Here is a 27,939-nt window from a genome sequence, read left to right as displayed (position 1 = left end):
ACACCCCAGAACCTGGGACACGTGACAGGGGAGAGAGACACCCTAGGTGGAGAGAAAGCTGGCAGGGGGAGAGAGTGGCCGTGAAGAAAGGACAGATGTGCACAGATGCACAGGGGGAGTGGCGAGGGAGACGCACACACACATTGGGGGGTAGGGGTGGGACAAAGAGATACATCACTGGGGGGCTAGGATGCAGAGGCATGCATACACTGAGGGATGGGACAAGGCCGAAGGGAGAGAGACATGCTGGGAGGCGGGGAGACACAGACCGGCTGGGGTGGGAAGGGGGCATGGAGGAAGAGAGGGGGACGCACAAGTGTTCGTGTCAGAGCTGTGCTCATTTGCCAGCCAGAGCAGGGGGGTTCCAGCGCCATTGCTAATGCCAGGCTGGAGTGGGAGAGCTCAGGTAAGGCCCAGCTGGGGGAGGGACCTTGTGTAGCTACACACCTGCATGGCCAGGAGAGAGGAGCTAGGGAGAATGCGGCACAGTGGGCCCTTCTGAATGGAGTGAATTGGAGGGGGAAAGGTTCCCCCACAGAGCAGAGGATCCAGGCACTGTGCTGGAGCTGGGCAGCAATGGGGCCCCTCACCTCACCTCCCTTCTTGGGTCCTGATAACTCACAAAGAGAGGGGTGTGCACGTCCAGTAACAGCAGCGTCTTTGTGAAAGTTTATTATCTTTAGGTTGAGAAAGGAACAAAAGAGTGCTCTCCGGCCCCAGACTCTCCTGGCATCTCAGCTCCTCCCAGCCCTTCCCGGCTGGGGGAACTCCCCAGCCTCTCAGTTTTCTCTGCAGGAGCCTCCCTTACTCCGTGCTGCCCTTTATTGGGGTGGCAGCTCCCATCCCCAGCCCTCCTCCCAGGTGTGGCAGGCAGAGCAAGCCAGCTCCAGACTCCAGTCCTTAAAGGGACAGGCCACCCCCTTACACAACCTCACCCTTGCCCAACCACAGGGCAAGTTTCTACCATCTTTGTTTCTTCCGTCACTCCTTGCTGGCTTGTTTGGCAATAGCAATACCGCCAACTGGCTAAAGCCATGGAGCAGCTGGCTCTTTCCCCCTTGATGTCCTCCATCTCCCCTATTTGGAGATGAAGCCCACCTACTTGTCCACCAGCATTTCAATTTACCATGCTAAGCCCTGCTTATCTGTGGCTAGCTGGTTGCTTTCTTGCAGGGCCAGCTGCACGTCCTCCTTCAAAGCAGCATGTTTCCTCTGGTGTGTCTCCTTCAAAGAGAGCAAACCACTAATCTCCTCTCCCGCCAGTTCTGTGTTTATACCCATTTGCCGACCAGCTGTCCTGTCCTGCCACTCCCAAGGCGCATCCCTGCTCTGGTCCTGCCTCTCTCTGACTTAGCGTCCTTCTCCCACAGCCCCAAGTCTGTCTGCTCTTGAGCAGGAGGTGGGGCTACTACGTCCATCACCACCCCACTCACTCCTCTCGCCTCGGGCACAGAGGGCTGGCATGCTTCCGAGAACATGCTAGCAGCCTGCCAGATCTTTCCCGTCTTACAGACCCCCTCGTTTTCTTTGCCAAGGTCCTGGACCTAATTAAGACACATCTTCAGTGCAGGTCCTTCCTTCCCATGCCTGAAACACCTCTTAAAGGGAGCGTTTGTCTGGCTGTGTTCTAGTCAGCTATGTTTGGCATGCCACTTAGGGGACACATGTTCCCCTTCTCCTCCCGCTTCTTTTTTTAACTGTTCTTAAAGGGACAGACCCTCCTCATATCCCCCACCACTTGAAATATATGGCCAGGCCCTTCCACCTCCACACCACTTTTGGTGTGTCTCTTCCCCCAGCCCCTGCTGAATGATCCCACTGCCATCTGGGGCCCTCCACTCTTATGTCCAGGTTTCCCACATTAAAGCATAGCAGGATCTTCCTCACCTGCTGGCAGTGATCTCCCTGCCCTCCCTGCTGTGCCTGTGGCTGCACTGCCTGGGTTGCCAGATGATCCTGCAGAAGCTGCAGAAGGAACATTTGGATCCTGCTGCCTGTGCCACTGGCAACACCCCGGACACCCCTCATGGCCACAGGCTGACCCCTTGTCTCAGTTTCCCTTCTTGGTTTCTCACTAATTCACAAAAAGGGGCTTTTACAAGTCCAGTAACTGCAGCTCTCTTTAGGGTCTGGTTATTAGCTTAAAGTTCAGAAATGAATCCAAAAGTCTGCCCTCCAACCATAAACTGGGCCCAGCCCCAAGCTCCCCTGGTTTCTCAGGGTCTTCCCTGCTTCAGCTGGCTCCTTCCAGCCCTCCCTAACTGGGCAACTCCCCTAGTCCCTGAGTCTTTTCGGCAGGAGCCTCTCTTGTCTCTCTTGAGTTTCCTGAACTCTTTTCCCCCAGAGTCCTGCTGCCATTTTTAGGGGAGGCAGCTCCTCCATCCTCAGCCCTGCCCCCTACTTGCTGTATCTCTAGACTGCAGGCGCCTTGGGGGAGGGGAGGGGAGCACCCCTGCTGCTTGGTTTGGAAGGAGCCCAGTGTATTATGGGCAATGATGAATAAATAATAATAATGAAAGACTTTCTGTGCAAGCAGTAACTAGGAAGGTTGTTAAACTGCAGCTATTACAGTTAAACATTTTTAAATCTGCAGGAGCAGATAACTTGTACCCAAGAATATTAAAAGAACTGGCTGAGAAATTCTCTGAACCATTAATGTTGATTTTAACAAGTTTAGGATAAGTGGGGAAGTGCACAAGGACTGTAAAAAAGCTGCTAATGTTGTACCAATATTTAAAAAGGATAAGTGGGATGACCATGGAAACTAGGCTGATTAGCCTGGCAGAATCCTGGAAAGGCTGATACGGGATGTGGTCAGTAAAGAATCAGAGGAAAGGTAGAGTAATAAATGCCACCAAACATGGTTTTATGGAAAGTAAGACTTGCTAAACGGGCTTGGTATTGTTTTTTTGATGAGATCACAGGTTTAGTTGATGAAGGTAACTGCTGACACAATATACTTAGATTTCTGACTCTGTCCCTCATGATATTCTGATTAAAAATTACTATTATCTGAATCGATATCATCATCATCGTCATCATGACGAATCGCAAAGGGACATAGCCTCCTTGCGGATTGAGTGTCACCCGGACTGATCTCTGCCTAGGTCCTTAGGGTGGTCTGGCTGGGCATTCAGTTTATGTCCATCATTGGCAAACTTACCACTTTTGGTGACTATGTGATTGCAGACTGTGTAACGTTGTTTCTTGGTAAATCAGCTTCCTAATCTGTTGGTCTTCCATTCTAATGATGTGTGTGTACCAAGAAAGCTGCTGAAACCAAAACCAAATGAGTGCTGATTTCCAGTTGCTGGGTCCAGCAACACATGTCCTCATTGCTCTGCCACTTGATATAGAGCAGTCGACAGAGACAACAAAAACTTCAGTCTGCTCTGTTCAGTCATCTTCAGCTCCCACGTTTCATGGCTGTACAATAGAGTTGGCAGAACCATGATGCTACAGATCCACAGCTTCATCGCAAGCTTAATGTCACAACATCCCCACAGAGGCTTCTGAAGGGCTCAAAAGACACAGCAGCTACTGCTGTGCAAGTGTTCACATTTCTCAGGCATCCTCTGGCCCTGTCCCAAGTCTCTGACAGCAGCCACCTGCCTGACATTCCATCTGGACAGGTTAATACTGAACACATTGTAATCTGGAGCTGGAGGCTACTCGGTGGGAATGGCCAGGGTTTATCTGGATCAATGTGCACAAGCTTCTTGCCCAACCAGATTGGCATCAGGTTTCTGATAGCCGACTCTGTAATCTAGCAGAAAAGGACATAACAAGATCCAACATCTGGAAGCTGAAGTTAGACATATTCAGACCAGAACTAAGGTGCAAATTTTTAACAGGGTAATTAACAACTGGAGGAACTAACCAAGAGCTGTGGTGGATTCTCCATCCCTAGATAATTTGAAATCAAGACTGGATGTTTGTCTCGAAGACACACCAGAGAGTTCAGCTAGAAGTTATGGACTTTGTGCACGAATCACTGGGTGGAATTCTCAGACTAGAAGATCTCAGTGGTCCCAGCTGGGTGAGATCAGGCCGTGCAGAGGCCAGGGGAGAGCAGGCTGGCGGAGGGGAAATGGGGCAGAGAGCGGGGGAGAGTGGGCTGGGCTGGGCAGAGCAGGTTGGCTGGGAGGTGGTGTGGTGGGGCAGATTGGTAATGGTATTGAGGCACACGTCAGCACAGATCCAGCCACAGCTTGACTTAGGAGGTTTAGCATCAACTAATGTACAGAGAAAAGATTTACCCTCCTGCTTTCTTAAACAGTGGAGCAGTCGGTGAGCGCTCTCTGCCAGCCAGGAGTGCTGGAAGTGAGGAGAGCTGCAACAAGGGACAGCTTGCTCTCCCTCCCACAGCGGGTGGTCTCCAGCCTCTCTCTAGAGCCAGTTTATTTCTGGGCCTCTTGTTACCAGACAGATATGGACAAAGTGGAGGAAGTGTTGAGAAGAGATACACAAATGCTCCGGGGGCTGAAGGATCTGACAGATAAGAAGTCATTACAGAGCTACATGTGGCCACGCTAAACCACGGGAGGAAGAGGGATTGGTGAGAGTGGCCCAAGGGGTATAACTAGGAGATATGGGATGGAATTAAGAAAGGGCAAATGAGAGATTCCCTGGCAGGAAATGGATCAGGCTGGGGAATTTTCTGGGGAAGGGCTGGAACCCCTGTTGATCAGGTTAACACACGCATGACAAAATGCTAGAAAACATACAATTGGGAGCAACCTTTTCTGACCCTGGAGTGAACAGGAGCAACTGGGCCCTGATGGGGCTTTTCTGGTTCGGGGTGAGGGCAGCTCACAAGCTGAGGTTAGCATGTGGAGAATAAATCTCTGCAGAACTTTAAGGGGGAGTGGGTGACTTCCTCTGAGGCAGTGCTGACCTCCGTGTCCCATTGCAGCAGTGGGGGATGCTTCGCTCTGGGAAGTGCCTCAGGCAGGTGAGATGTAAACCTGAGGTCCTTACCATCTGTGCACTGTTTCCCAAGAGTTAACATGTTAGTCCCAGTGTCCTACCTACATCGCCGCTCAAGTGATTCTGCTGTGCCTTCCTGTGATCCCAGGGCAGTTTCCACCAGGTACGGTGTTCTCCCCATCTTCATGGGGCAAAATTCAGACCTGGTGTAAGTACACAAGACTCCCAGTGTTTTCCCCTGGGTAGCTGTTAAATAGTTGCCAGGCCCAACCCCAGAGGCTGCTGCACTCCATATGAAAGGAGCAGCAGAGAGGTGAGCTGATGCCAGGGACCTAAGTGAGCTTTTCGGCTGCGGAGCCAATGCCTGCTTCATGTAGCAGCTCTCCTTGGAGTTAGTTTCCCTGTGGGTTGTTGCTTGGCAGCGGAAGGAGAGAGCTGTGCTCCGGGGACACTCCAGGCAGCCAGGCAGTTCATTAAACCTGAGGGGGAGGCGGAGCTGCGTGAGTTATGCGGGGGATGAGTCAGCTCAGAGCCAGCTTGAGGAAGCAGGGAGGCTATGGCACAGGCACTTTGGAGATGCATCCTCTTGGCAGAGAGGAAGGGCTGTTCTCCTTCTCCTGCCAGATTTTGCCTCCTCTGCTGCCCTTCATCCATTCCCTGCATCCCTTGTGCCTCTCTGACCCCGTGGCTGCAACCTGTGAGGATTCTCCTGTGATGATGGGATGCTGTGATGCAGGTACTGTCCTGGAGAATGCTCCATGGGCTCTGGTTCTATGTTTTGCCAGCTAAACATGCTTGGGGCTGAATGGGTTCTCTCCAGGGAAAATGTCGGTGCTGCAGGCCTGGTGCTAGTGATTCTGTGGGTGTTGTTCTTGCTCAGCCGGGCACTAAGGTGCCATCAGACTCAGGTTGCTGTGCTTCCGTGGGGAGGACAGGCCTCCCGTATGCATAGTCAGGGGGCTGTTCTTCAGTGTAGCAGCAAGGAGCGTGCAGGAGGGATCTGTTTGGCACTTTCAGTGCTTACTTTGCTGAGCCTATCTTGCATCTTGGGCCTGCTGCTCCTGCTGCCTTCTGCTCACAGCAGCCGCCAGGAAATTGTTTAGCCCTGTGGTTTGCTAGCCTTACACCTGGCTTTTGCAGACGTTGTTATGCTGTGCTTCCTGACCAGCACAACAGCAGTAATAGTAACCCTGAAGTGACCCAGGCTTAACAGGTTGAGTGGAGGCTGTGGCCTTGGCATGGCATTGTTCCATTGGCTCTCAGATAGGTTTGGCGTACGCTGAATTCCATCCCTGAGTCACAGATCACACCCCTGCCAAAGAGAGGAGGTATCTCCTTCTTTCACAGCGAAGGCCCCGCATGTCAAGCTGCCTTCATACACCACCTGGTGCAGGACCAGAAACACCAGGCCCTGTCTTCCAAGAATCTGGCCCATTCATGTAAGCAGAAATCATGGAAGCACTGACTGCAGATGGAGCCACTGCCTGTGACTGCTCCATCTCTCCTGAGAGTAAGGGGTAGCAGAGAACACTTGGACCATTCCTAGCAAAGTCTGTCAGCATCTCCCAGCCAGGGGGAATATACCGGCTACATGAAAACATGATCAGCACTAAAGAGACCATCATCCTGCACCAAAGACCTCACAGACCACCAGATGGCCTCCTCTGGGCTGTAGGTAAGGAAATTCCATGGCCCAGGCTCTTCCTCCGGCCAAACCCAGATAACCATGATGGTTAGTCAGTCCTCCATTTCTGTAGCCTGACAAGATTCAGTCCTCTCCCCTGGACTATTCAAGCACAGTAAGTATGCAGCTATTAGAAGAGCTGGTGACACAACAAGGGCTGAAGTGTCAGCAGCAGGCAGTTAACATCCAGTTCTACATCTGCCTTCACATACAGTGGAAAGAGCACCACCATTCAGCTTTCTGAGCCTGCCAAAACCAGCACCTGGCTGCAGGGCAGCTGACTTGAGCTGAACCCAGGCACGGCTGAGGTGATGTTGGTAGAGAAATGGAAACTGCTTTGTGGTGTCTGATTCCTCTTCAACACCACCACTATCTAGAGCATCAGCCCTTGGACTGGTAAATTGATCCACGTCATATGGCCCCTACAGATGCCTCGGGGTACTGGGTGCCCAAATATAGTTATGGAGGCAAAACATGCTCACTTCCATTTGAGACTTATGAAAAGATAGACCTGGCCATGGAGATCCAGGCATGCATGGCCTCCAGGACTCAGTCGTGCAGCTCGTTCTGTCTTCCTCAGAAAGCTCCAACGAGGACAAAGTACAGCAGCTGTTCTGCTTAACCAGACAGGTTGGATGGAAACCTCCTCCCATGCCCTGCTCCCCATTCCATCCAGGTCAAGGTCTCTGTCCTGATACTCAAAGCCTCAAAGATAGTCCCTGGCCTCCTGAGAGACACCTCTTCCTCTGTGGCCAGGGCCTTCCACAACAGCTGCATGACGCTGGAGCAGTGAAATTATCCCCCACCAAGGGAAGAGAGAACTTTCCCACGTTCACTGGCCACGTTGCTTCATCAATGTCTTTAGGGCAGAAAAGAGTTGCTGTACTTCCAACTTCTGCAGCCAGAGATCGCTGGGTGGGAAGCCACCTCATTGACCTCCTCCCAACTTTGTATATCTTGTGACATAGTATATCTTTTGGGAACCTCAGAATGTGCAGAAGAGCCTAGTGAAACAGCATTAACAACACTGATAGTACGTGACCCGAAACTGCTTCAGCAAAAGCCTGCGCTGCGGAACTCACTCCCAAAAGAGAGGAGAGACCATGGGATCCACCAAGCCTAGGGCTGAATCAGAACTCAGCTCTTTGACGTAGCTTCCACTCTGTTGGTTCACAGACCGAGCACATTGTTTATTTCTAGCTCTGCCCTCCCCAAATCTGTAAACCAGTGGTTATCAACCTTTCCAGATTACTGTACCCATCAGAAGGCTGATTTGTCTTGTGTACCACAAGTGTCACCTCAGTTAAAAACTACTTGCTTACAAAACGAGACATAAAAATACAAATGTGCCACAGCACACTAGTACTGAAGAATTGCTTACATTCTCATTTTTACCCTATAATTATAAAATAAGTCGTGACCACCAGGCTGAGAAACACTGATATAGTATCTAGAGCAGTATAAACAAGTCATTGTCTGTATGAAATTCTTGTTTGTACTGAGTTCGCTAGTGCTTTTCACTCTTGTAAAACTAGATGAGTTAAGGTACCTCTGGAAGACCTCCATGTACCCCCAGGGGTACGGGTACCCCTGGGTTGAGAACTACTCAAGCATTGTCTCCTGTAGACTGACAAAGGAGCAGGGAGAGAATGTTGGTGTTTCCATATTAGCCGGGAGGTGCTTGGAAACTCTGGTGACAGGGAGTTGTCCAAAAGAGAGCTTCTGCGCTGCCGAAAGATAGAAGCAGCATAGAGAGAGATGAATGGGAACATAAGAGACGACTCCAGGGGTGCTCCAGCCCTGGGGCATTCAGAAAAAAAAATAGTGGGTGTTCAGCACCCACTGTCAGGCAGCTCCCACACTCCCCCATCAGTGCCTCCCCCTCCCTCGCAGCGCATCCTGCCCGCTGCAGTCAGCTGTTCTGCAGCATGCAGGAGCTGCTAGGAGGAGCGGGGAGGGGATGGGAAGAGGGGGGTGGGCCTGGGGCCTGGGCAGAGCAGAGACGGGGCAGTGGTGGGGTTTGGGGGAAGGGATCGGGTGGGGACAGATCTGGGGTGGAGCAGGGGTTTGAGCACCCCTGGGGCCTGGAGGATGCCGGTGCATGTGGGTGGGAAGAAGGCAGCTCTCTCTTTGCCTGAAATGACCTTGCATTTGATTAAAGACCCAGGCAGCCTGAGTGACACCTAGCTGTTGTAACTGAGGCCTAGACAACCCAAATTGCTTGCTAACAGGGAGCAGGGATGTAAACCCGGGTCTCCCAGTCCCAGGCTAGCCCCCTCAACACTGGGCCATAATTCTTGTCTGTGACACAGCAGCCATCCTCTCCACTCTGATTGCCCGAAGAGCCGTCAGCCATGACCTGGGGTCACCCAAGAGCTCAGAGGATTATCTTTTAGTTGCTGTAGGTTCTATGATGGCAGCCGCCCCAGAGCCGGTTGTGCTGGTGTTGTGTGCGCACACTCACAGGGGGAGACAGTCCCTGTCCCACAGCAGGCAGAGACACAGCAATAGGCATTGGCTGGAAGGGGCCAAGGGCTCTCGATGGAAGGGTTTATACCTCGCTGCCGGCTCTGAGCCCGCTCTCCATGCTGAGGCTGGAACACAGCTGTCTGGGCTGTGAGTACCCTTGTAATCAGTGACTGGTTCTGTGACCTCCTGGCGTGGGAGTGAGCAGGTTCCTCAGGTAGCTTCCAGGGGGAGACAGCAATGGGGTTCTACTGCCCTGGGCCAGGCCGGGCCTGGCCTTCCCAGACTGCTCCCCAGAAGAGGCCCACAGCAGAAGCGGAGGGAAGGAGGAAGCCTAATGAAGTGGTTGCCCCTGGAGCCTGTTCTGAACTTGTGCTTGAGTCCTTAGTGTACAGGGAGCCGCATGCAGCAGGGGCTGGGGAGCCCTGCAGATATATGAGTGGAAGCCGTGCAGGCAGGGGGAGTCGTGCGGGGATCTGTAGAGGCAGGGGGAGCTGTGTGGGGATCTGTAGAGGTGGGGGAGTTGTGTGGGGAGCTGTGCAGGCAGCGGGAGTCGTACTGGGAGCTGCGCAAGCAGGGGGAGCTGTACAGGCGGGGGGGAGCTGTGTGGGGAGTTTTGCGGGGATCTGTAGAGGCAGGGGGAGCTGTACAGGTGGGGGAGTTATGTAGGGAGCTGCGCAGGCAGGGGGAGCTGTGTGGGGAGCTGCGCAGGTGGGGGGAGCTGTACAGGTGGGGGAGCTGTGTGGGGAGCTGCGCAGGCAGGGGGAGCTGTGTGGGGAGCTATGTGGGGAGCTGCGCAGGCAGGGGGAGCTGTGGGGGGAGCTGTAGAGGCGGGGGGAGCTGTGTGGGGAGCTGTGCAGGCAGGGGCAGCTGCGTAGGCGAGGGGAGCTGTGCGGGGAGCTGTAGAGGTGGGGGGAGCTGTGTGGGGAGCTGCGCAGGCAGGGGGAGCTGGGCAAGCGGGGGGAGCTGCGCAGGCGGCGGGAGCTGTGTGGGGAACTGTGCAGGCAGGAGGGAGCTGTGTGGGGAACTGTGCAGGCAGGAGGAGTGGTGCGGGGAGCTGCGCAGACTGGGAGGAGCTGTGCGGGGAACTGTGCAGGTGGGAGGAACTGTGTAGGGAGCTGTACAGGAAGGAGGAGCTGTGCAGGGAGCTGTGCAGGTGGGGGAGCTGTGTGGGGAGCTGTATAGGTGGGGGAGCTGTTCAGGTGGTGGGGTTTAAGGGGGAGCGCTCCATGAGAGGGCACTCACCTCCTTGCCCCTGGCCTGCTGACCCGCCTGGGCCTGGGCCGGTCTTGCTCCCCTCCCTGGCCTTTGTGCTTGTGCCTGTCTGGAGTCAGCTCCTGCCTCTCTGGTCCCTCGTGGGCGGCTCCTCCTCACCTCACCTGCAGGGCTGTGTCTGGCCCCCACCTTCCCTGACAATGCTCTGTCCCCCAGCCTGCCTCACAGCTGGGCTTGGGGTGGTGGGCTGTCAAGGTATTTTTCCACTTTGAACTTTAGCGTCCAAAAAGTGGGGACCTGCATGTACCCTTCTAAGCTTAATTCCTAGCTTAGATCTGATAGCGCCGCCACCAGCCAAAATATAGTGTTTGGCACTCTTTCTGTTCCCCTAAAACCTTCCCTGGGGAACCCAAGACCCAAACCTCTTGGGTCTTAAAACAAGGGGAAATAAACCATCCTCCCTCCTTTCCCCCTTCCAGACTTTCCCCTCCCTGGTCTACCCTAAGAGACTACACTGATCCAAACTCCTTGGATCTTAAAACAGAGAGGAATTAACCTTCTCCCCTTCTCCTTTCCCCCCACCAATCCCTAGTGAGTTCAGACCCAATCCCCTTAGGTCTTAAACAAGGAAAAAAATCAGTCAGGTTCTTAAAAAAGAAAGCTTTTAATTAAAGAAAGAAAAAGTAAAAATTATCTCTGTAAAATTAGGATGGAAAATGTTTACAGGGTATTCAGCTCAAATAGACTAGCCTGAGATTCAAGTTACAGCAAACAGAGGTAAAAATACTTCCAGGAAAATACACGTTCACAAGTTAAGAAACAAACATAAGACTAATCCGTCTTTTCTAGCTAGTACTTACTATTTTGAACATGAGAGACTGTTTCAGAAAGATTGGGGAAACCTGGGGTGCGCATCTGGTCCCTCTTAGCCCCAAGAGCGAACAACGAACAAAACAAACAGCACAAACCACAACTTCCCTCCACAGAGATTTGAAAGTATCTTGTCCCCCAATTGGTCCTCTGGTCAGGTGTCAACCAGGTTCCCTGAGCTTCTTAACCCTTTACAGGTAAAAGAGACATTAACCCTTAACTATCTGTTTATGACAGGGGCAATGGGCAACAGCTCCAGCTCCCCGTGGCTCTCACTGAGCTCCTCCTCCCATCCCTGCTCTCTCTCTCACTGCTGCTGACCGCTCTGCCTTCCCCATACCAAACCTGTGGTTGGGCCCTGGCTCTTCCCCCTCAGCCAGGCTGGCATCAGACTCTGCCCTTTCTTCTCCAGCCCCTCCTCTCCCTGCAGGCCCTGTCCCCTCCCTGCTTCAGCCTCCAGGGCACCCCCACTTGGATCAGTTGTAATGATTGCTCTCCCCCCACACAACATCAGTTTCCAGTTCCTGTCCCCCCAAGGCCCTGCATAACACCACTTCCCCCCCGCCCCTTTGTGTCAGCCCTGGGCTTCGCACACAGAGCTGTGCTGATGCTTCTCAATCCTGACCCAAAGCCCTCTGCTTTTCTAGCCTCAGGCTCCCCATAGGCAGCTGTGCCACTGAGCCATCTGCACCGCTGAGCCTCCCCGCTTCGGCTGCAGCTCGCCTAGTGCGTAGAGATATGGCATACCTGGGGCTGTTTTCTCGCAGGAGCCCCACCCAGCGCTGCCTTATATTTCTGACAGCCTTTGTCTCCGGTTTCCTGCTCTAACATCTCCTTGTCTCTGACACATTCCGGCAGCCCTGTGCGGTGCAGGTGCCAGGAGGGGGAGAAGCAGGTTATGGTTGTGGGGGAGCGTGGAGGAATTCTAGTACAGCCCCAGCTGGGGATCACTGTAAGGGATTGGGGCCTGTTTTACAGCCCCCTCTTCCAGCTGGACCCTGGCTTGCGTTTGCAGAGCCAGCACCCTCCTGGGACAATTCTGCTGGCAGCCTTCTCACAGAGTCCAGGGAGGATCGTTCCCAGCAGGGTCAGTTGTTGTGGTTTCTTTTTCTTTTATTGCAAATCTCCTCAACAAAACAATGATCAAAATTTCACCAAGTCTGTGCCTCACCCCCCCGTCAGTTCCTTGGCTCAAAAGTGCCTGGCTCTTACCTCATAGCCTTTTGTATAACAGGACTTCCCAGTCTCCCCTCTGTCCTTTTGGTTCTTGGGAGCAGTTCCTCCTAGCAATACCCCCAGCCACTCCCTCTATCCATTTCCTGCTCCTCCTCTTGAGGATCAGCCAGTTAAGCTGCAGGTCTTTTCCCAGGTGCAGTGGATGGGGTAATCAGCCAGCTACTGGCCTCAGACCTCAGTGGAGTGGTAACCCGTATACCTTCACAGTCACGCTGGCTGGCCAGCCTGTCAACACAAGTGCTTTTGCAGCTGGAGCTGCACTGTGGAGAGAAGAGTCGGTTACTTCCTGGAATTGTGGTTCTTGAAGATGTGATGCAAACATATATTCCATGCAGACGTGTGCACGTTGGAGCAGGAGCCTTTTGCCTAGCAGTACCCGTAGGGGGCAGTGATTGCGCCTCATGCCCATAGTCCCTCTCCTGGCTATAAGAGGCGGGGCTGCCCCAACCTGCCCTTAGTTCCTTCACACTGAATGTCCAGGGGAAGACTCTGATGCAGAGGCTGGGTCGTGCAATATGCGTCTGCATCACATCTTGAGAAACCAGTTACAGTAAGTAACCTTTTCTTCTTTGAGTAGATGCGGATGTGTATTCCAAGTAGGTGACTAACAATCCTCATCTGTAGTGACAATGAGGTGTATATCTTCCTGCCTAGAAGGCCCAGGTTCTTAGAGTCTTTGTCTTTGGGGGCGGACTTGAACCTGCCCTGCCAGGCCTTGTCGTTCACTGCCGTGACCACCAGTGAGTTTGGGGCTGGATGGGAATAAAATCTTTGTATCTCAGTACCAACACAAAATAGTGCTTCTCCAAGTGGTTGGCCACTGATGGTACCGAGGTCAGTGTACCCCAAAGAACCCTCAGCGGCTCAAGGAGCACCTCATTAATCAGGAAGGCCACTCTTCCAGGGACAGAAGGTTAGAGAATGTCCATGACTGTGAATGGCTAGCCAACCACAAAAGCAGTTTCTCCTCTCTTGATGTTCACAGCTCAGCTGCTAGAAGAGGGCCTCATCCTCCCTGATTGAACTAACCTCGTTATCTCTAGCCTGATTCTTGCCTGCATATTTATACCTGCCTCTGGAAATTTCTACTACATGCATCCGACGAAGTAGGTATTCACCCACGAAAGCTCATGCTCCAATACGTCTGTTAGTCTATATGGTGCCACAGGACTCTTTGCTGCTTTTACAGATCCAAGCTAACACGGCTGCCCCTCTGATACATGACTCCATGGGTATTCTCCTGGAGAGACTCCACCCAAATACCCCAGGGACAAGGCCACCTGATGTATAAGGTCCTGGAGTGCCTTGAAGTCCTTTGGAATGGAAGGAGAGGATGAACCACGCAGCACCCCATCATCCGGGGATGAAGACAAGACTGTTGGCTGGACTAGAGACAGATCCTGTTCCTGGGGCAGCATTTCCAGATGGGGAAACTGATGGCTGCACAGAAGGGGGAACTGCAGGCATCTGGACTTGCAGCTGATCCACAACATCAGTGCCACACAAGCAGGTGATCACGCTCTTGGCTTGGATGATGAGCGAGACCTGTGGGGACGAGGAGCTTCCCACTGAGCCCAAGGCAGCTGCTGGCATGGGTAGGACATTGGTGGCCTGTAGGTGCCAGGCCAAGAGTCTCCATCTGGGCCTTGGGCCACATGCCAACCTTGGTAGCCATACTGCTCCATTGGTGGCCTCCAGACTCCCTCAGGTGAAGTGGAGTGGGATGACGAGGAGCCCAACTCTGAAGCAAAGGAGTCCCAGCACCTTGGAGACATGGGAGGGGCAACCAGAGGGAGCCAGGACTTTGATGGCATTCTCCAGCTGAGGGCCATCGGGGTCACCAGCCTTACTAAGTCTTGGGTCAGTGGCAAGGACGGGACTAAAAGGCAGAGTAGGTCCACCACAGCCTGGTACGCTGAAGCCAGTGTCTGGACTCGATGCGTGGAGGATGTAACCGGAGTCAACGGTACAGGGGGTTTGCCCACCCTACCGTATACCGAGGGAAGGCCATGGCACCCATGCCATCCTGGGTACTGGAGCCTGCACCATGGAAGAGTTGCCCCAGGACCTCGAGTGCTCCTAGTTGGTCTTACGCAGCCTCTTTAGTGCTGACGACAGAGAACAACTCCTACACGTCTTTGGAGAGGCCCCTGCAGAACAGGAGGCAGCAGCACTCTGTGAGCCGGAGGGTGATCTGTGACCCAAGGCAGGCCTAGGTACTGCGTCAGGCCTCGTGGCCTGTTCAAGCAGGGGCTGCTTAAGGCGAAGGTCCCATGGCATTTGGGTCCTCTGATTGAAGGATGTGCAGATCGCACAGCGCTCCTTAAGGTGGGCTACACTGAGGCAGAGCAAACGCCACGTGTAGGGGTCACTGATAGGAACTGACACTCCACATGAAGAGCAGTGCTGACCATGGTGAGGGCATCACTGTGGAGTGCCACCACTACCTATACATGGTAACTGTTACGTTTCAGAGTTGTAGCTGTGTTAGTCTGTATCAGCAAAAAGAACAGGAGTACTTGTGGCACCTTAGAGACTAACAAATTTATTTGGGCATAAGCTTTCGTGGGCTAAAACCACTTCGCTGGATGCAAGCAGTGGAAAATACAGTAGGAAGATTTATGTACACAGAGAACATGAAAAAATGGGTATTGCCATACCAACTCTAACAAGACTAATCAATTAAGGTGGGCTATTATCAGCGAGAGAAAAAAAACTTTTGTAGTGATAATCAGGATGGCCCATTTCCAACAGTTGACAAGAAGGTGTTAGTAACAGTAGGGGAAACATTAGCATGGGGAAATAGTTTTTAGTTTGTGTAATGGCCCATCCACTTCCAGTCTTTATTCAAGCCTAATTTAATGGTATCCAGTTTGCAAATTAATTCCAGTTCTGCAGTTTCTCTTTGGAGTCTGTTTTTGAAATTTTTCTTGTTGGAGAATTGCAACTTTTAGGTCCAGATGATGAAGATGTCATCCGTGTTGCGCAAGTAGAGTAGGGGTGGTAGGGGATGAGAGCTGAGGAAGTATTGTTCTAAGTCAACCATAAAAATGTTGGCATACTGTTGCCATCATCTGGACCCATGGAAAAGAAGCCCTTGAGGAATTCCACCATGATTTCAACAATTTCTGTCCCACCATCAACCTCAGCCTGGACCAGTCCACACAAGAGATCCACTTCCTGGATACTACAGTGCTAATAAGCAATGGTGATATAAACACCACCCTATACTGGAAACCTACTGACTGCTATACTTACATACATGCCTCCATCTTTCATCCAGACCACATCAAATGATCCATTGTCTACAGCCAAGCTCTAAGATACAACCGCATTTGCACCAATCCCTCAGACAGAGACAACACCTAGAGGATCTCTATCAAGTGTTCTTAAAACTACAGCACCCATCTGCTGAAGTGAAGAAACAGATTGACAGAGCCAGAAGAATACCCAGAACTCACCTAATCCAGGACAGACCCAACAAAGAAAGTAACAGAACGCCACTAGCTATCACCTTCAGCCCCCAACTAAAACCTCTCGAGCGCATCATCAAGGATCTACAACCTATCCTGAAGGACGATCCCTAACTCTCACAGATCTTGGGAGACAGGCCAGTCCTCACTTACAGACAGCCCCCCAGCCTGAAACAAATACTCACCAGCAACCACACACCACATAACAAAAACACTAACCCAGGAACTTATTCTTGCAACAATCCTCACTGCAACTCTGTCCGCATATCTATTCAAGGGACACCATCATAAGACCTAATCACATCAGCCACAGCATCAGGGGCTTGTTCACCTGCACATCTACCAATGTGATATATGCCATCATGTGCCAGTAATGCCCCTCTGCCATATACATTGGCCAAATCGGACAGTCTCTATGCAAAAGAATAAATGAACACAAATCAGACGTCAAGAATTATAACATTCAAAAACCCGTCGGAGAACACTTCAACCTCCCTGGTCACTCAATTACAGACCTAAAACTTATAATTGTCCAACAAAAAAACTTCAAAAACAGACTCCAATGAGAGACTGCTAATTGGAATTAATTTGCAAACTGGACATCATTAAATTAGGCTTGAATAAAGACTGGGAGTGGATGGGTCATTACACAAACTAAAAACTATTTCCCCATGCTAATTTCCCCCTACTGTTACTCGCACCTTCTTGTCAACTGTTGGAAATGGGCCATCCTGATTATCACTACAAAAGTTTTTTTTTCTCCTGCTGATAATAGCCCACCTTAATTGATTAGTCTTGTTAGAGTTGGTATGGCAACACCCATTTTTTCATGTTGTGTGTGTGTGTGTGTGTGTGTGTGTGTGTGTATATATATATAAAAATCTCTCTCTATATATATCTTCCTACTGTATTTTCCACTGCATGCATCCGATGAAGTGGGTTGTAGCCCATGAAAGCTTATGCCCAAATAATGTGTTAGTCTCTAAGATGCCAGAAGGACTCCTCATTCTTTCTGGTAACTGTTAACTAGCTGGTAACTGTGTACAATAAAAACTAGGCTAAGAAGTAAAGCAACAACTCCACAGAGTTCCGACTCCAGCTGACTGGAGGTTAGAAGGAGCGAGGGGGGTTGGGGTGGTGCTGCCTCATACAGCTACGGGAGGGGCTACAGGTGCGAGCGCCACCCTCTATGGGTACTGCTAGGCAACAGGCTCCAGCACATGCACGCACCTACTTGGATTATATGTCTGCATCTGCTTGAAGACAAACACCTTCAAATTCTCAGTGTAGCTAGGGGGAGGGCTAGCTCAGTGGTTTGAGCATTGGCCTGCTAAACCCACGGTTGTGAGCTCAGTCCTAGAGGGGGGCCACTTAGGGATCTGGGGCAAAATCAGTACATGGTCCTGCTAGTGAAGGCAGGGGGCTGGACTCAGTGACCTTTCAGGGTTCCTTCAGGGTTCTATGAGATAGGCATATCTCAAGTTGTTGTTAAAACAGCCAGCTCCTCTCTGGGGACCAGAGGAGAAGAGAGGTGCTGCAGCCAGTTTTGTGGTGGAACCCTGAGTGGGAAGAGAGGGTCAGATGGGCAGCTGAGAAGGAAGGGAACCCTCAGTGAAACCTGCTGCACCTGTACCAGAGCCCCCAGGTTCAGGGAGATGGCTCCTGAACACTGGTGCATGAACAGGCATGGTATGGTGCATCCCATATATTCCAGAGAACACTGATGCTGAAAAGTACTTTGGGAGTCATGGGTTATAACCAACTGAATGTGAGCTCCCAGTGCATTGCTGATGGTAAGAGGATGGATGCAAACCTTGGATGCATACGCAGTAGACTAGCCAATAGGAATAGTATCCGCTCTGGGTATTGCATTAGTGAGACTATTTCGGGAATACTGTGTCAATGCAAAAAGGGTGTTGAAAAATTGGAAAAGGTTCAGAAAAGAGCAAAGAGAATGATTCAAAATCTGGAAAACCTGCCTTGCAGCGAGAGATTTAAGGAGCTCGATATATTTAGGTTATCAAAGGGAAAGTTAAGAGATGATTTGATCCCAGTCTATTTGTACCTACGTGAGGAAGATTTCTGACAGTGGATGGCTTTTTAATCTAATAGCAAAAGGGATAACAAAATCCAGTGGCGGGAAGCTGAAGCTAGACACATTCTGACAAGCAGCAGGGCACACATTTTAACATAATTAACCATTGGAACAACTTCCTATGGGTGTAGTGGATCGTCATCTCTTGAAGTCTGTAAATAAGATGGTGGTGCTTTGGCCAAGGATAGTGTGATATGTCTAGGGCCGTGTGCAGCGTAGGGTGATTGTCTTCCACTTCTTGCTCCATTCTCAGCTGCCAGCTAGCTTTGGCACAAGGAATACAGAGGACACTACTTAAGTCCTTCTTGCTGGTATGTGGCCTCTCCATGGTCAAGACTCTTGCAGTGCCTCCTCATGGCACCAGGTGGAAACTGCACCTTGTGGTTTCAGGCTGAATGTGAGGGATCTTGGAGCAGTATGGGTCCCAGAGGTGCAGAGTGCAAGGTCACTGGCATGTGGCTATACCTACCATGCCTAGCAATGGGCAAATAGTCCCAACCATGGATTAAATGGGGAAGGTAGTAGGAAGAGAGTCTGAGACATAAGCCCTTGTATTAGACTCCTGATATGAGGCAGGACCTGCTTATAGAATCTGGGAAGAACAGGGCTTGTATTGCAGAAATACACATTAACATTCCCCAAGGATAACAGGAGCACACTGATCCCTCCTAAAGGATAAGGTCAAGATGACAGTATGTAATAGAGATGTTTTGATTGAACCAACATGTACAAGGTGATGGGTGATAACTAGCCACATCAGGGGGCAGTAACTAACTATGTCAGAAGCAGTACGTAACTCGTTCGTATCAGGGTATAAAGATGTATCTCAGAAGGAGTGTCTTTGGCCAGCCGAGGGGGGAATGGAAAGTCCGGCTGTTCACTGAGCTGCGTCCATTGTGACAGGCATACACGTCTTAGTCTCTTCGTAGAGTCTGCCAGGTGCCAATACTGTGCTTCGTCGACAACAAACCTGGCCTGGTGCCTTCATATCTTAACAGATCTTGTGGTCATTGGGCGGTTTGCTTGCAGTCTGCTGTGCCGGCTGTCTGTGCAGGTCTGGGGCAGCACACAGGAAGAACAAACGCACGCAGCCAAACATCTAACACTGGTGGCCCATGACCACTAATCTGGTAAGTAAGCGAGCTGTCCTCTGTAGGAATTGTTATCTAATGTGACAGAAAACCATGAGCTAGGGAACCTCCTTATCCCCTCCCTGCAAATCCCCCAAAAATACCATCATCAGACAGCCTGGTTCTGCATGCTGAGCAGAACCCATCTCGATAGACCCCTCAGTTCTGCCAGTGACAGGCTAGGCTTTAGCACTAGGGAACATTCAGATTGGCTTACTGGCTTGGAGGCCATGTACGTACTTGACAGGCTGCATGCAGCACATAAAGCATGGTTATCTGACATGACTTCGACCGCTAAGTGAGGTGCCTATCACAGCTTTCAGCAATCTATCCCATCTAAACTGCATACATGGAAGATGATTGGAGGAAGCACACATCAGAAAACGGCCAGCAGGCTGCAGAGTAGAAAGACCTTAAATGCTTTTACAATCAATTGCCAGTGGGTTTTGGTTCCACGTCTTGTAGTAGTGTTCGCATCTGTAGCCCAGAGGGCAGGATGGTCCACGCAGACAGGAAAGCTATCAGCGATCGCTGGGCTGAACACTTCAATGGTCTCCTCGATCCTCCATCTGCAATTTTGGAAGCTGCTATTGATGGTATACCACAGTTCCCCGTACGTGAAGGATTCGTCAGACTGCCAAGTATTATCGAGACAGCAGCTGCTATCAAACAGTTGTCACAAGGAAAGGCACCTGGCTTAGATGCAATACCCCCAAAGTCTGTACGCTTGGTGGTTATTGTCAAACTATCCTGAAGTGGTTCAAGGGCGAGAGTACCAACCTCAGGACAGACTGTTAAGAACCAGGGCTCAAAGCCCACATCAGTTGTGAGTTCTGTACTTAGATTTCACCAACCAATTTATCAAGTGTGAACTTCTCAGGTGCTACAACAACCTTACCTTCTTTGAGTGCTTGCTCATATCCATTCCAATTAGGTGTGTGTGCGCCATGTGCACGATTGTCGGAAGATTTTTACCCTAGCAACACTCGGTGGGTCGGCTAAGGCGCCCTCTGAAGTGGCGCCCTTATGGCGCTGGATATATGCCCCTGCCGGCCCAGTGCCCCCTGTGTTCCTTCTTACCACCCGTAACTGGAACTGTGGAGCACAGCTTAGCTGATCTCCACTCTCCCTAGCACTCACTTTAGTACCTGTTAATAGTTTCTGATTAGTTGTTAATAGTTGGTTATACTTGTTAATAGTTGTGAATTATTTAGTATAGTTAGAGTTAGCTTAACTAGTCGGGGGGAATGGGGTCTTCTCCCTTCTCCTGTATCCCGGTACCCAGGCCCATGCCTGGGTCTCTGGGCTTCAAACCCTGCTCGGCTTGCCAGAGGCCAATGCCAGTGGGAGACCCCCGCGATTCTTGTGTAAGGTGTCTGAGGAAATCCCACCAAGCAGACAAGTGCCGAATTTGCAAAGCCTTCAAGTCGAGGACCAGGAAGGAGCGGGACTTTAGACTGAAGCAGCTCCTTATGGAGACGGCACTTAGCCTGGTCCCTTCCTCTGTGCACCGAGACTCGGCACTGTTGTCCTCGGTGTGGAGTGCCCCTGCAGCACCGACTGGTCCAGCACTGCATTCGGACTCTACCAATGACTCGTGGCGTCAGATCTCCCCGGCACCTCCACCACCACGGTGCAGGTCTCTATCTCTGAGCCAGAAGAAGCAGCATCCCAAGCAGGTGCTGGCCACTTCTTGTTTGTCAGTGCAGCAGCCACCGACGCTTCCCACACTTCAGTTGGAGCCGTGTCCATTGCCAGAGCACATAGGACAAATGTCAGCTCCTGCACCGTAGACTCCGGTGCTGCAAGAGCCGTCGAGTCCGGTACACGTAAGCTCCCTGGTGCACACCGTGGTTGAGCTGAGACTACCCTCCACACCGGAGACCTTTTCAATGGTGTGGGACTTGATCATACTCAGAGCGCCGACTCCTCTGTAGCTGGCAGCAACTCCGGCATGGATGGTGCTGTTGAGGGGAAAGCTGTCCCTCATGCGACCACTGTTGCCGAGCGAAGGACGACCCCGGTCCCAGTCTCCTTCTCGGCGTCCATCACGGCATCGCTTGCAGTCCCAGCACCATTCTTGCTCTTGGCGCCCGTCGTACTCGTGACGCCGCTCCGACTCGTGCAGATATGAATTGTGTTATAGCTGGTACCGATTGGACTCCCGGTACCGGTCAGAGCGGCACTCGACCCAGAGCCGATCCCAACACCAATCTCACTGGAGGTCGCCATTGAGATCCAGGCTCCCGGTAGCAATACAACCGCAGGCACTGATCAATGTGTCGGTACCGTTCTGCCTCACGGCACTGGTCCCCGGCACCACGGCATCGTACAGCACTGGAGTACTCGGCACCAACGCGTACAGCACTGCCTTGGCCATCTCGCTTTGCCTCTGCATCATCACACTCACAAGGTGGCTGCCACGCTCAGGACAAGGGCGAGGGCGGTACAGGCCAGTGGCTAGAAGAAGGCCAGGACCTGAGCCACGAACCTCCACAGTGGTCCTTTTCGACCCCCTGGGCATACCATCAGACCCAGGGGGCTCCTTCAGGGGCTTCCCGTTCCGCCCCTTTGGAGCCCCGAGTACCAGAGGCCACTGTGTCTCACCCTCCTCCCCGGAGGCTCTGAGACAACTGCTCCAGCGCCAATGTAGGCCCACGCTCCTAGCGTGATGGACCTTGAGCAACAAGATCCTCCACAAGAGGACCTTGCACAGGATCCCTTAGCCCCTGGGGGTATCTTCCTCGTCCTCGCCTGATGAGGCAGTGGGGGGGACTACGGTTTCAGGCCCTCCTCCTATGGACCTCTGCACCCACCAGGGACTGCTCCGCAGAGTGGCATGCAATATGAACCTCCAGGTAGAGGAGTGTGGTGGAGGTAGAGGACCCTGTGGTGGACATTCTTTCCGCAGAGGCACTGTCCAGAGTTGCCCTCCCCATCATACGAACCATACCGGCCAATGCCAAGACAATCTAGCAATCGCCAGCCTCTATTCCACCTATGACCAAGGGGGTGGAAAGGAAGTACTTTGTCCACTCAAAGGACTACGATTACCTCTATACACACCTCCAACCGTGCTCCCTTGTTGTGGCTTCGGTCAATGAGAAGGAGCAGCATGGTCAGCAGGCCCCAGCACCTACATCAAAGGACGCTAGACACCTAGACTTGTTTGGGCGCAAGGTGTACTCGGCCGGAGGTTTGCAGCTCAGGGTGGCCAACAAGCAGGCACTCCTCAGCCAATATGACTATAATTCGTGGACTCTATGGAGAAATTCAAGGAGTTGGTTCCACAGGAGTCCAGAGAGGAATTTGGGGCTATAGTAGAGGAGAGCAAAACTTCTCTGTACATGGCAGACTCGGCAACTAGGACCCTGGCCTTGGGCATAGCCATGCGCCGCATCTTGTGGCTGCAGGTCTCTGGCTTACCACCAGAGTTGCAGCAGACCCACCAGGACCTGCCCTTTGATGGCCAAGGCCTATTCTCCAAGAAGACAGACTCAAGGCTGCAGAGTCTGAAGGACTCGAGAATTATCATATGCTCTCTGGGAATGCATACCCCAGTAACTCAGAGAAGACCCTTCAGACCACAGCCTCAGAGGTCATACCCTCCTCCTCGGCTGAGAAAGGACTTCTTTAGAAGAAGTGGCCAAGGTAGTAAAAGGAAACAAACTGGACACCAAGCCAGCCAAGGCCAGGGCCCTCCCAAGCCATTGGCAGGGCCTAAGCAGAACTTTTGAAGGTGCACCTGAGGACGAAGCACCAGTCTCCATTCAGGATCCTTCCCCGCCTTTCCAAAATCGTCGTTTCCATTTCCTCCGTGCATGGTCCTACATAACATCAGACCGTTGGGTCCTATGCACGGTGGAAAGGGGATACACCCTCCAATTTGCTTCCCTGTCCCTCTTCAGGGACCCTTCTCATAAGCACCTCCTTCTACAGGAGGTCCAATCACTCCTGGATTTGAAAGTGATAGAGGAGGCCCCCCTACCTCCTAATTCCCATGGCCAGGGCAGGCTTCGGCCTGGTCCTACGCGGACTCAACAAATTTATGGTAAAGCTGAAGTTCCGTATGGTCTCACTAGGGACCATTATTCCTTCCCTAGATCCTGGAGACTGGTACGCTGCCCTCGACATGAAGGGCGCATACTTCCATATTGCGATCTACCCAGCGCACAGATGTTTCCTTCTCTTTGTGGTCAATCAACAGCACTTTCAATTCACCGTCCTTCCTTTCGGCCTGTCCACAGTCCCCAGGGTGTTTACCAAATGCATGGCTGTGGTGGCGGTCTCCCTTCATCGACAATGGGTCCAAGTGTTCCCATATCTCAATGACTGGCTTATTCAGGGTTGCTCCAGGGATCAGATGCAGTCTTATGCTCAGCTCACCATGAACATGTTCAATCGGCTGGGCCTCCTGCTCAATGTCGCGAAATCTACTCTGGTATCAACCCAGAAGATAGAATTCATAGAAGCAATATTAGACTCAGGCCTGGCCCGGGCAATTCTGCCGGAAGCACGCTTCCAATCCCTGGTGAACATCGTCCACAGCCTGCAAAGCTTCCCGACCTCGACCGTAAAAACATGCCTGTGCCTCTTGGGGCACATGGCCTCTTGCATGTTTGTGACCAGGCACGCCACGCTGCGACTACGTCCACTCCAAGCCTGGCTATCGACAGTATACCGCCCAGGTCGGGACAGCTTGAGCACAGTGGTTACCATCCTGCCAGGGATATTAGCCTCTCTAGGCTGGTGGCTGGACCCCAAATCAGTTTGCAAAGGGGTGCCATTTCACACCCCACGGCCCTCCATGTCCCTAGTCACGGATGCATCATCCCAGAGATGGGTAGCCCACCTTGGGAACCTCCGTACACAGTGGCTATGGTCGGCCGGAGAGTTATCCCTGCACATCAACGTACGGGAACTCAGAGCAGTGCGCCTGGCGTGTCAGGCATTCCGAGAGCGCATTCAAGGCTGTTGTGTTGCAGTCCTCACAGACAACTCTACGGCCATGTTTTATATCAACAAGCAAGGGGAAGCCTGGTTGTCCCCCCCTGTCAGGAGGCCACTCGTCTGTGGGAATTCTGCATAGCCCACTCGATCCATCTGGTGGTGTCGTTTCTCCCAGGAGTCCAGAGCACTTTAGCAGACCACCTCAGCAAATCATCCAGGCTCATGAGTGGTCTGTTCACCCGGACATCATCCACTCTGTCTTCCTGAAGTGAGGCTTTCCCCTGATGATCGGAAATGCCAGGTGTTGTGTTCTCTCTTCAAGAGCGCTCTCTGGGTTCCCTGTTGGACGCCTTCCTAATTCAGTGAAGGATCACCTGTGCTACGCCTTTCCTCCATTCCCGCTAGTCCACAGGATCCTAATCAAGCTGCGCAGGGACAGCGTCCGTCTGATTCTGGTCACCCTGGCGTGGCCCAGAGAGCCCTGGTATACCACTCTCCTAGAGCTGTCAGTGGACACCCTGATTCCACTCCCGCTGTGGCTAGACCTGATCACTCAGGATCACAGTCAACTCTGTCATCCTGACCTGAAATCTCTCCACCTCACAGTATGGATGCTGCATGGCTAAATCAGTCTGAGCTGTACTGTTCTCACTCAGTCCAGCAGATCCTTTTGGATAGCAGGAAGCCCTCTACCAGGTCCACATACTTAGCCAAATGGAAGTGGTTTTCCTGCTGTTGTGCCCGGAATCGTACGACCGCCCTACAGGTGTCAGTACCTATCATCTTGGACTACCTCCTGTCCTTAAAGCAGCAGGGCTTGGCAATATCCCATGAATTCGACAACCGGTCCCTATGTGGGATCTTAACCTGGTACTATCCAGACTCATAGGTGCCCCGTTCAAGCCGATGGCCACCTGCTCGCTCCTGTACCTTTCCTGGAAGACAGCCTTCCTCGTAGCTGTCACCTTGGCGAGGCGTGTGTCTGAGCTCCGGGCATTCACATCGAAACCACCATTTACGGTGTTCCACAAGGATAAGGTACAGTTGCGACCCCACCCGGCCTTCCTCCCTAAGGTGGTGTCTGCCTTCCATGTCAACCAGGTCATATTCCTCCCTGTCTTCTACCCAAGGCCACATGCCTCTCGACAGGGGCAACAGCTGCACTCCCTAGACATTTGCAGGGCCTGACCCTCTACATTGAGCGAACGAAACCCTTCAGGAAAACGTCACAGCTGTTTGTTGCTGTGGCAGACCAGATGAAGGGCCTTCTGGTCTTCTCTCAGCGCATCTTGTTGTGGATCACATCATGCATCCGTGCGTGCTATGACTTGGCTGGTCTCCCATCTACACACCTTACTGCCCACTCCACGTGGGCTCAGGCTTCATCCTCTGCTTTCCTGGCGCATGTGCCCATTCAGGAGATATGTAGGGCAGCGACTTGGTCATTGGTGCATACCTTCATCACCCACTGTGTGATAGTGCAGTCCAGAGGTGATGCTGTATTTGGTTCAGCAGTCCTTCACTCGGTGACATCTCACTCCGACCCCACCGTCTAGGTAAGGCTTGGGAATCACCTGATTGGAATCGATATGAGCAAGCACTTGAAGAAGAAAAGACGGTTACTCACCTTTGTAACTGTTGTTCTTCGAGATTTGTTGCTCATATTCATTCCATACCTGCCCTCCTTCCCCTCTGTTGGAGTAGCTGGCAAGAAGGAACTGGGGGGTTGCTGGGTCAGCTGGGGCATATATCTGGCGCCATAAGGGTGCCACTCCAGGGGATCCCTCAGCCAAACCACCGACTGTTGCTAGGGTAAAAATCTTCTGATGATCGTGCACATGGTGTGCGCGCACCTAATTGGAATGGCTATGAGCAACACATCTCGAAGAACAACAGTTTCAAAGGTGAGTAATCGTCTTTTACTATAGTCCCTTTGGATACTCCAATCTGTCTTGCCTCCTCAGTGAGCCTGTCTTTGTGATAGATGGTCCCTTACACCCAGTCCCAAAGGATCAGTCACTCACCCCAGGTTAGTTGCACTTTAGATCTCACAGCAAAGACAACTTGTAGCCAATCCTGTAATAAACTACATACAGATTTGTTGTATAGGGAAAGGAAGCGGGGGTTATTTACAAGGTTAAAGCAGGTAAATGTGCATAGACCCAAATGAGTTCCAAGGTTAAGTTTCAAACAGTAGTGGAAGGTTCTATAATAAGCAAGCCCTATATGTCCTTTCGGGTAAGCCAGGCTAAGCACTGGGGATCTTTTGCCCTTGCCTAGTAATTCTTGCCCTCCACAGCCCAAGCAACAAGAAGGAACTGTATCTCATCGCTAAGGGTGTTTCTTCCCTTCCCCCTTGTGCTCGGAATGGCAAACTCAGCTGGTGGGAGGAATTCACTGACACGGTTCATCTTTGCGGCAGGGTGAGCAAACAACAAAGTGTTTTGTCCTCTTTAATGTTCCGCAATAGTTTGTCTGATGTTGATGGGCCTCCCTTGTTGGCCAGGATGTGCAACACCATCTGTTGGAGATCAGCACTTTACGCTAGTTAAGGTCTCCCTCCTGTCTGGTGATTTATGCAGTTACAAAGGCTTACAATGCAAACCCTTAAATGTTACCTTATAATATGGGATACAGATAACAGAAGTGAGACTAACGCAGGCAGCAATTTACAAGCATTCCATAAAATGTAAACACTAAACACATTCTTTTAATTCTAATACCTATTTTAACAATCCTAACACACAGGTGAGCCAGACTGGTTTCAGCTAGAGATTTGTCAGTGTTCAGTTGAGGCGTGGGAATCTGGGCATGACCTGCCATCTGGTATGCCAGCGTTACAGTTATAATATATGCCTTGAATGCTCACGTGGCTCTTCAGTGTCATCTGGGAGCAGGTGACAATGCTTCAAGACTTCAAGGATGCTGCTATATGTATAGTTATAGTTCAGTTATATATCATAGAATCATAGAAGATTGGGGTTGGAAGAGACCTCAGGAGGTATCTAGTCTAACCCCCTGTTCAAAGCAGGACCAACCCCAACTAAATCATTCCAGCCAGGGCTTTGTCAAGCTGGGCCTTTAAAGCCTCTAAAGATGGAAATTTCACCACTTCCCTAGCGAACCCATTCCAGTGCTTCACCGCCCTCTTAGTGAAATAGTTTTTCATAATATCCAACCTAGACCTCCCCCACTGTAACTTGAGACCATTACTCCTTGTTCTGTCATCTGGTACCACTGAGAACAGCTGAGCTCCATCCTCTTTGGATCCCCCCCTTCAGGTAGTTGAAGGCTGTTATCAAATCTCCCCTCACTCTTCTTTTCTGCAGACCTAATAAGCCCAGTTCCCTCAACCTCTCCTCATAAGTCATGTGCACCTTGATGTGCTGGCATTGCTCCTACGAATGCAGCCAATATGCCGTTAGCCTTCTTGGCAACAAGGGCACCCTGTTGACTCATATCCAACTTCTTGTCCACTGTAATCCCCAGGTTCTTTTCTGCAGAACTGCCACTTAGCCAGTTGGTCCCCAGCCTGTAGGGGTGCATGGGATTCTTCTGTCCTAAGTGCAGGACTCTGCACTTGTCCTTGTTGAACCTCATCAGATTTCTTTTGGCCTAATCCTCTAATTTGTTTAGGTTCCTATGTATCCTATCCCTACTCTCCAGTGTAAATGTACCACTCCTCCCAGCTTAGGGTCATCCGCAGACTTGCTGAGGGTACAGTCCACGCCATCGTCCAGATCATTAATGAAGATGTTGAACGAAACTGGCCCTGGGACCAACTCCTGGGGCGTTCCGCTTGATACTGGCTGCCAACTAGACATGGAGCCTTTGATTACTACCCACTGAGCCTGATGATCTAGCCAGCTTTCTATCCACCTTATAGTCCAT

The 27,939-nt window shown here is 51.6% G+C and overlaps 1 protein-coding gene across 5 annotated transcripts in view; it reads left to right on the top strand.

The window, feature by feature from the left end:
* Nucleotides 1–27,939, top strand: part of DNMT3A (DNA methyltransferase 3 alpha) — a 282,256-nt gene that overhangs the window by 13,508 nt on the left and 240,809 nt on the right. The gene's annotated exons all lie outside the window — the stretch shown is intronic.

This window comes from Gopherus evgoodei, chromosome 3 (genome assembly GCF_007399415.2).
Source record: "Gopherus evgoodei ecotype Sinaloan lineage chromosome 3, rGopEvg1_v1.p, whole genome shotgun sequence".
Lineage (NCBI taxonomy): Eukaryota > Metazoa > Chordata > Testudines > Testudinidae > Gopherus > Gopherus evgoodei.
Note: the sequence above shows the minus strand (reverse complement) of the source record. Positions and strands in the feature narration are given on the sequence as shown.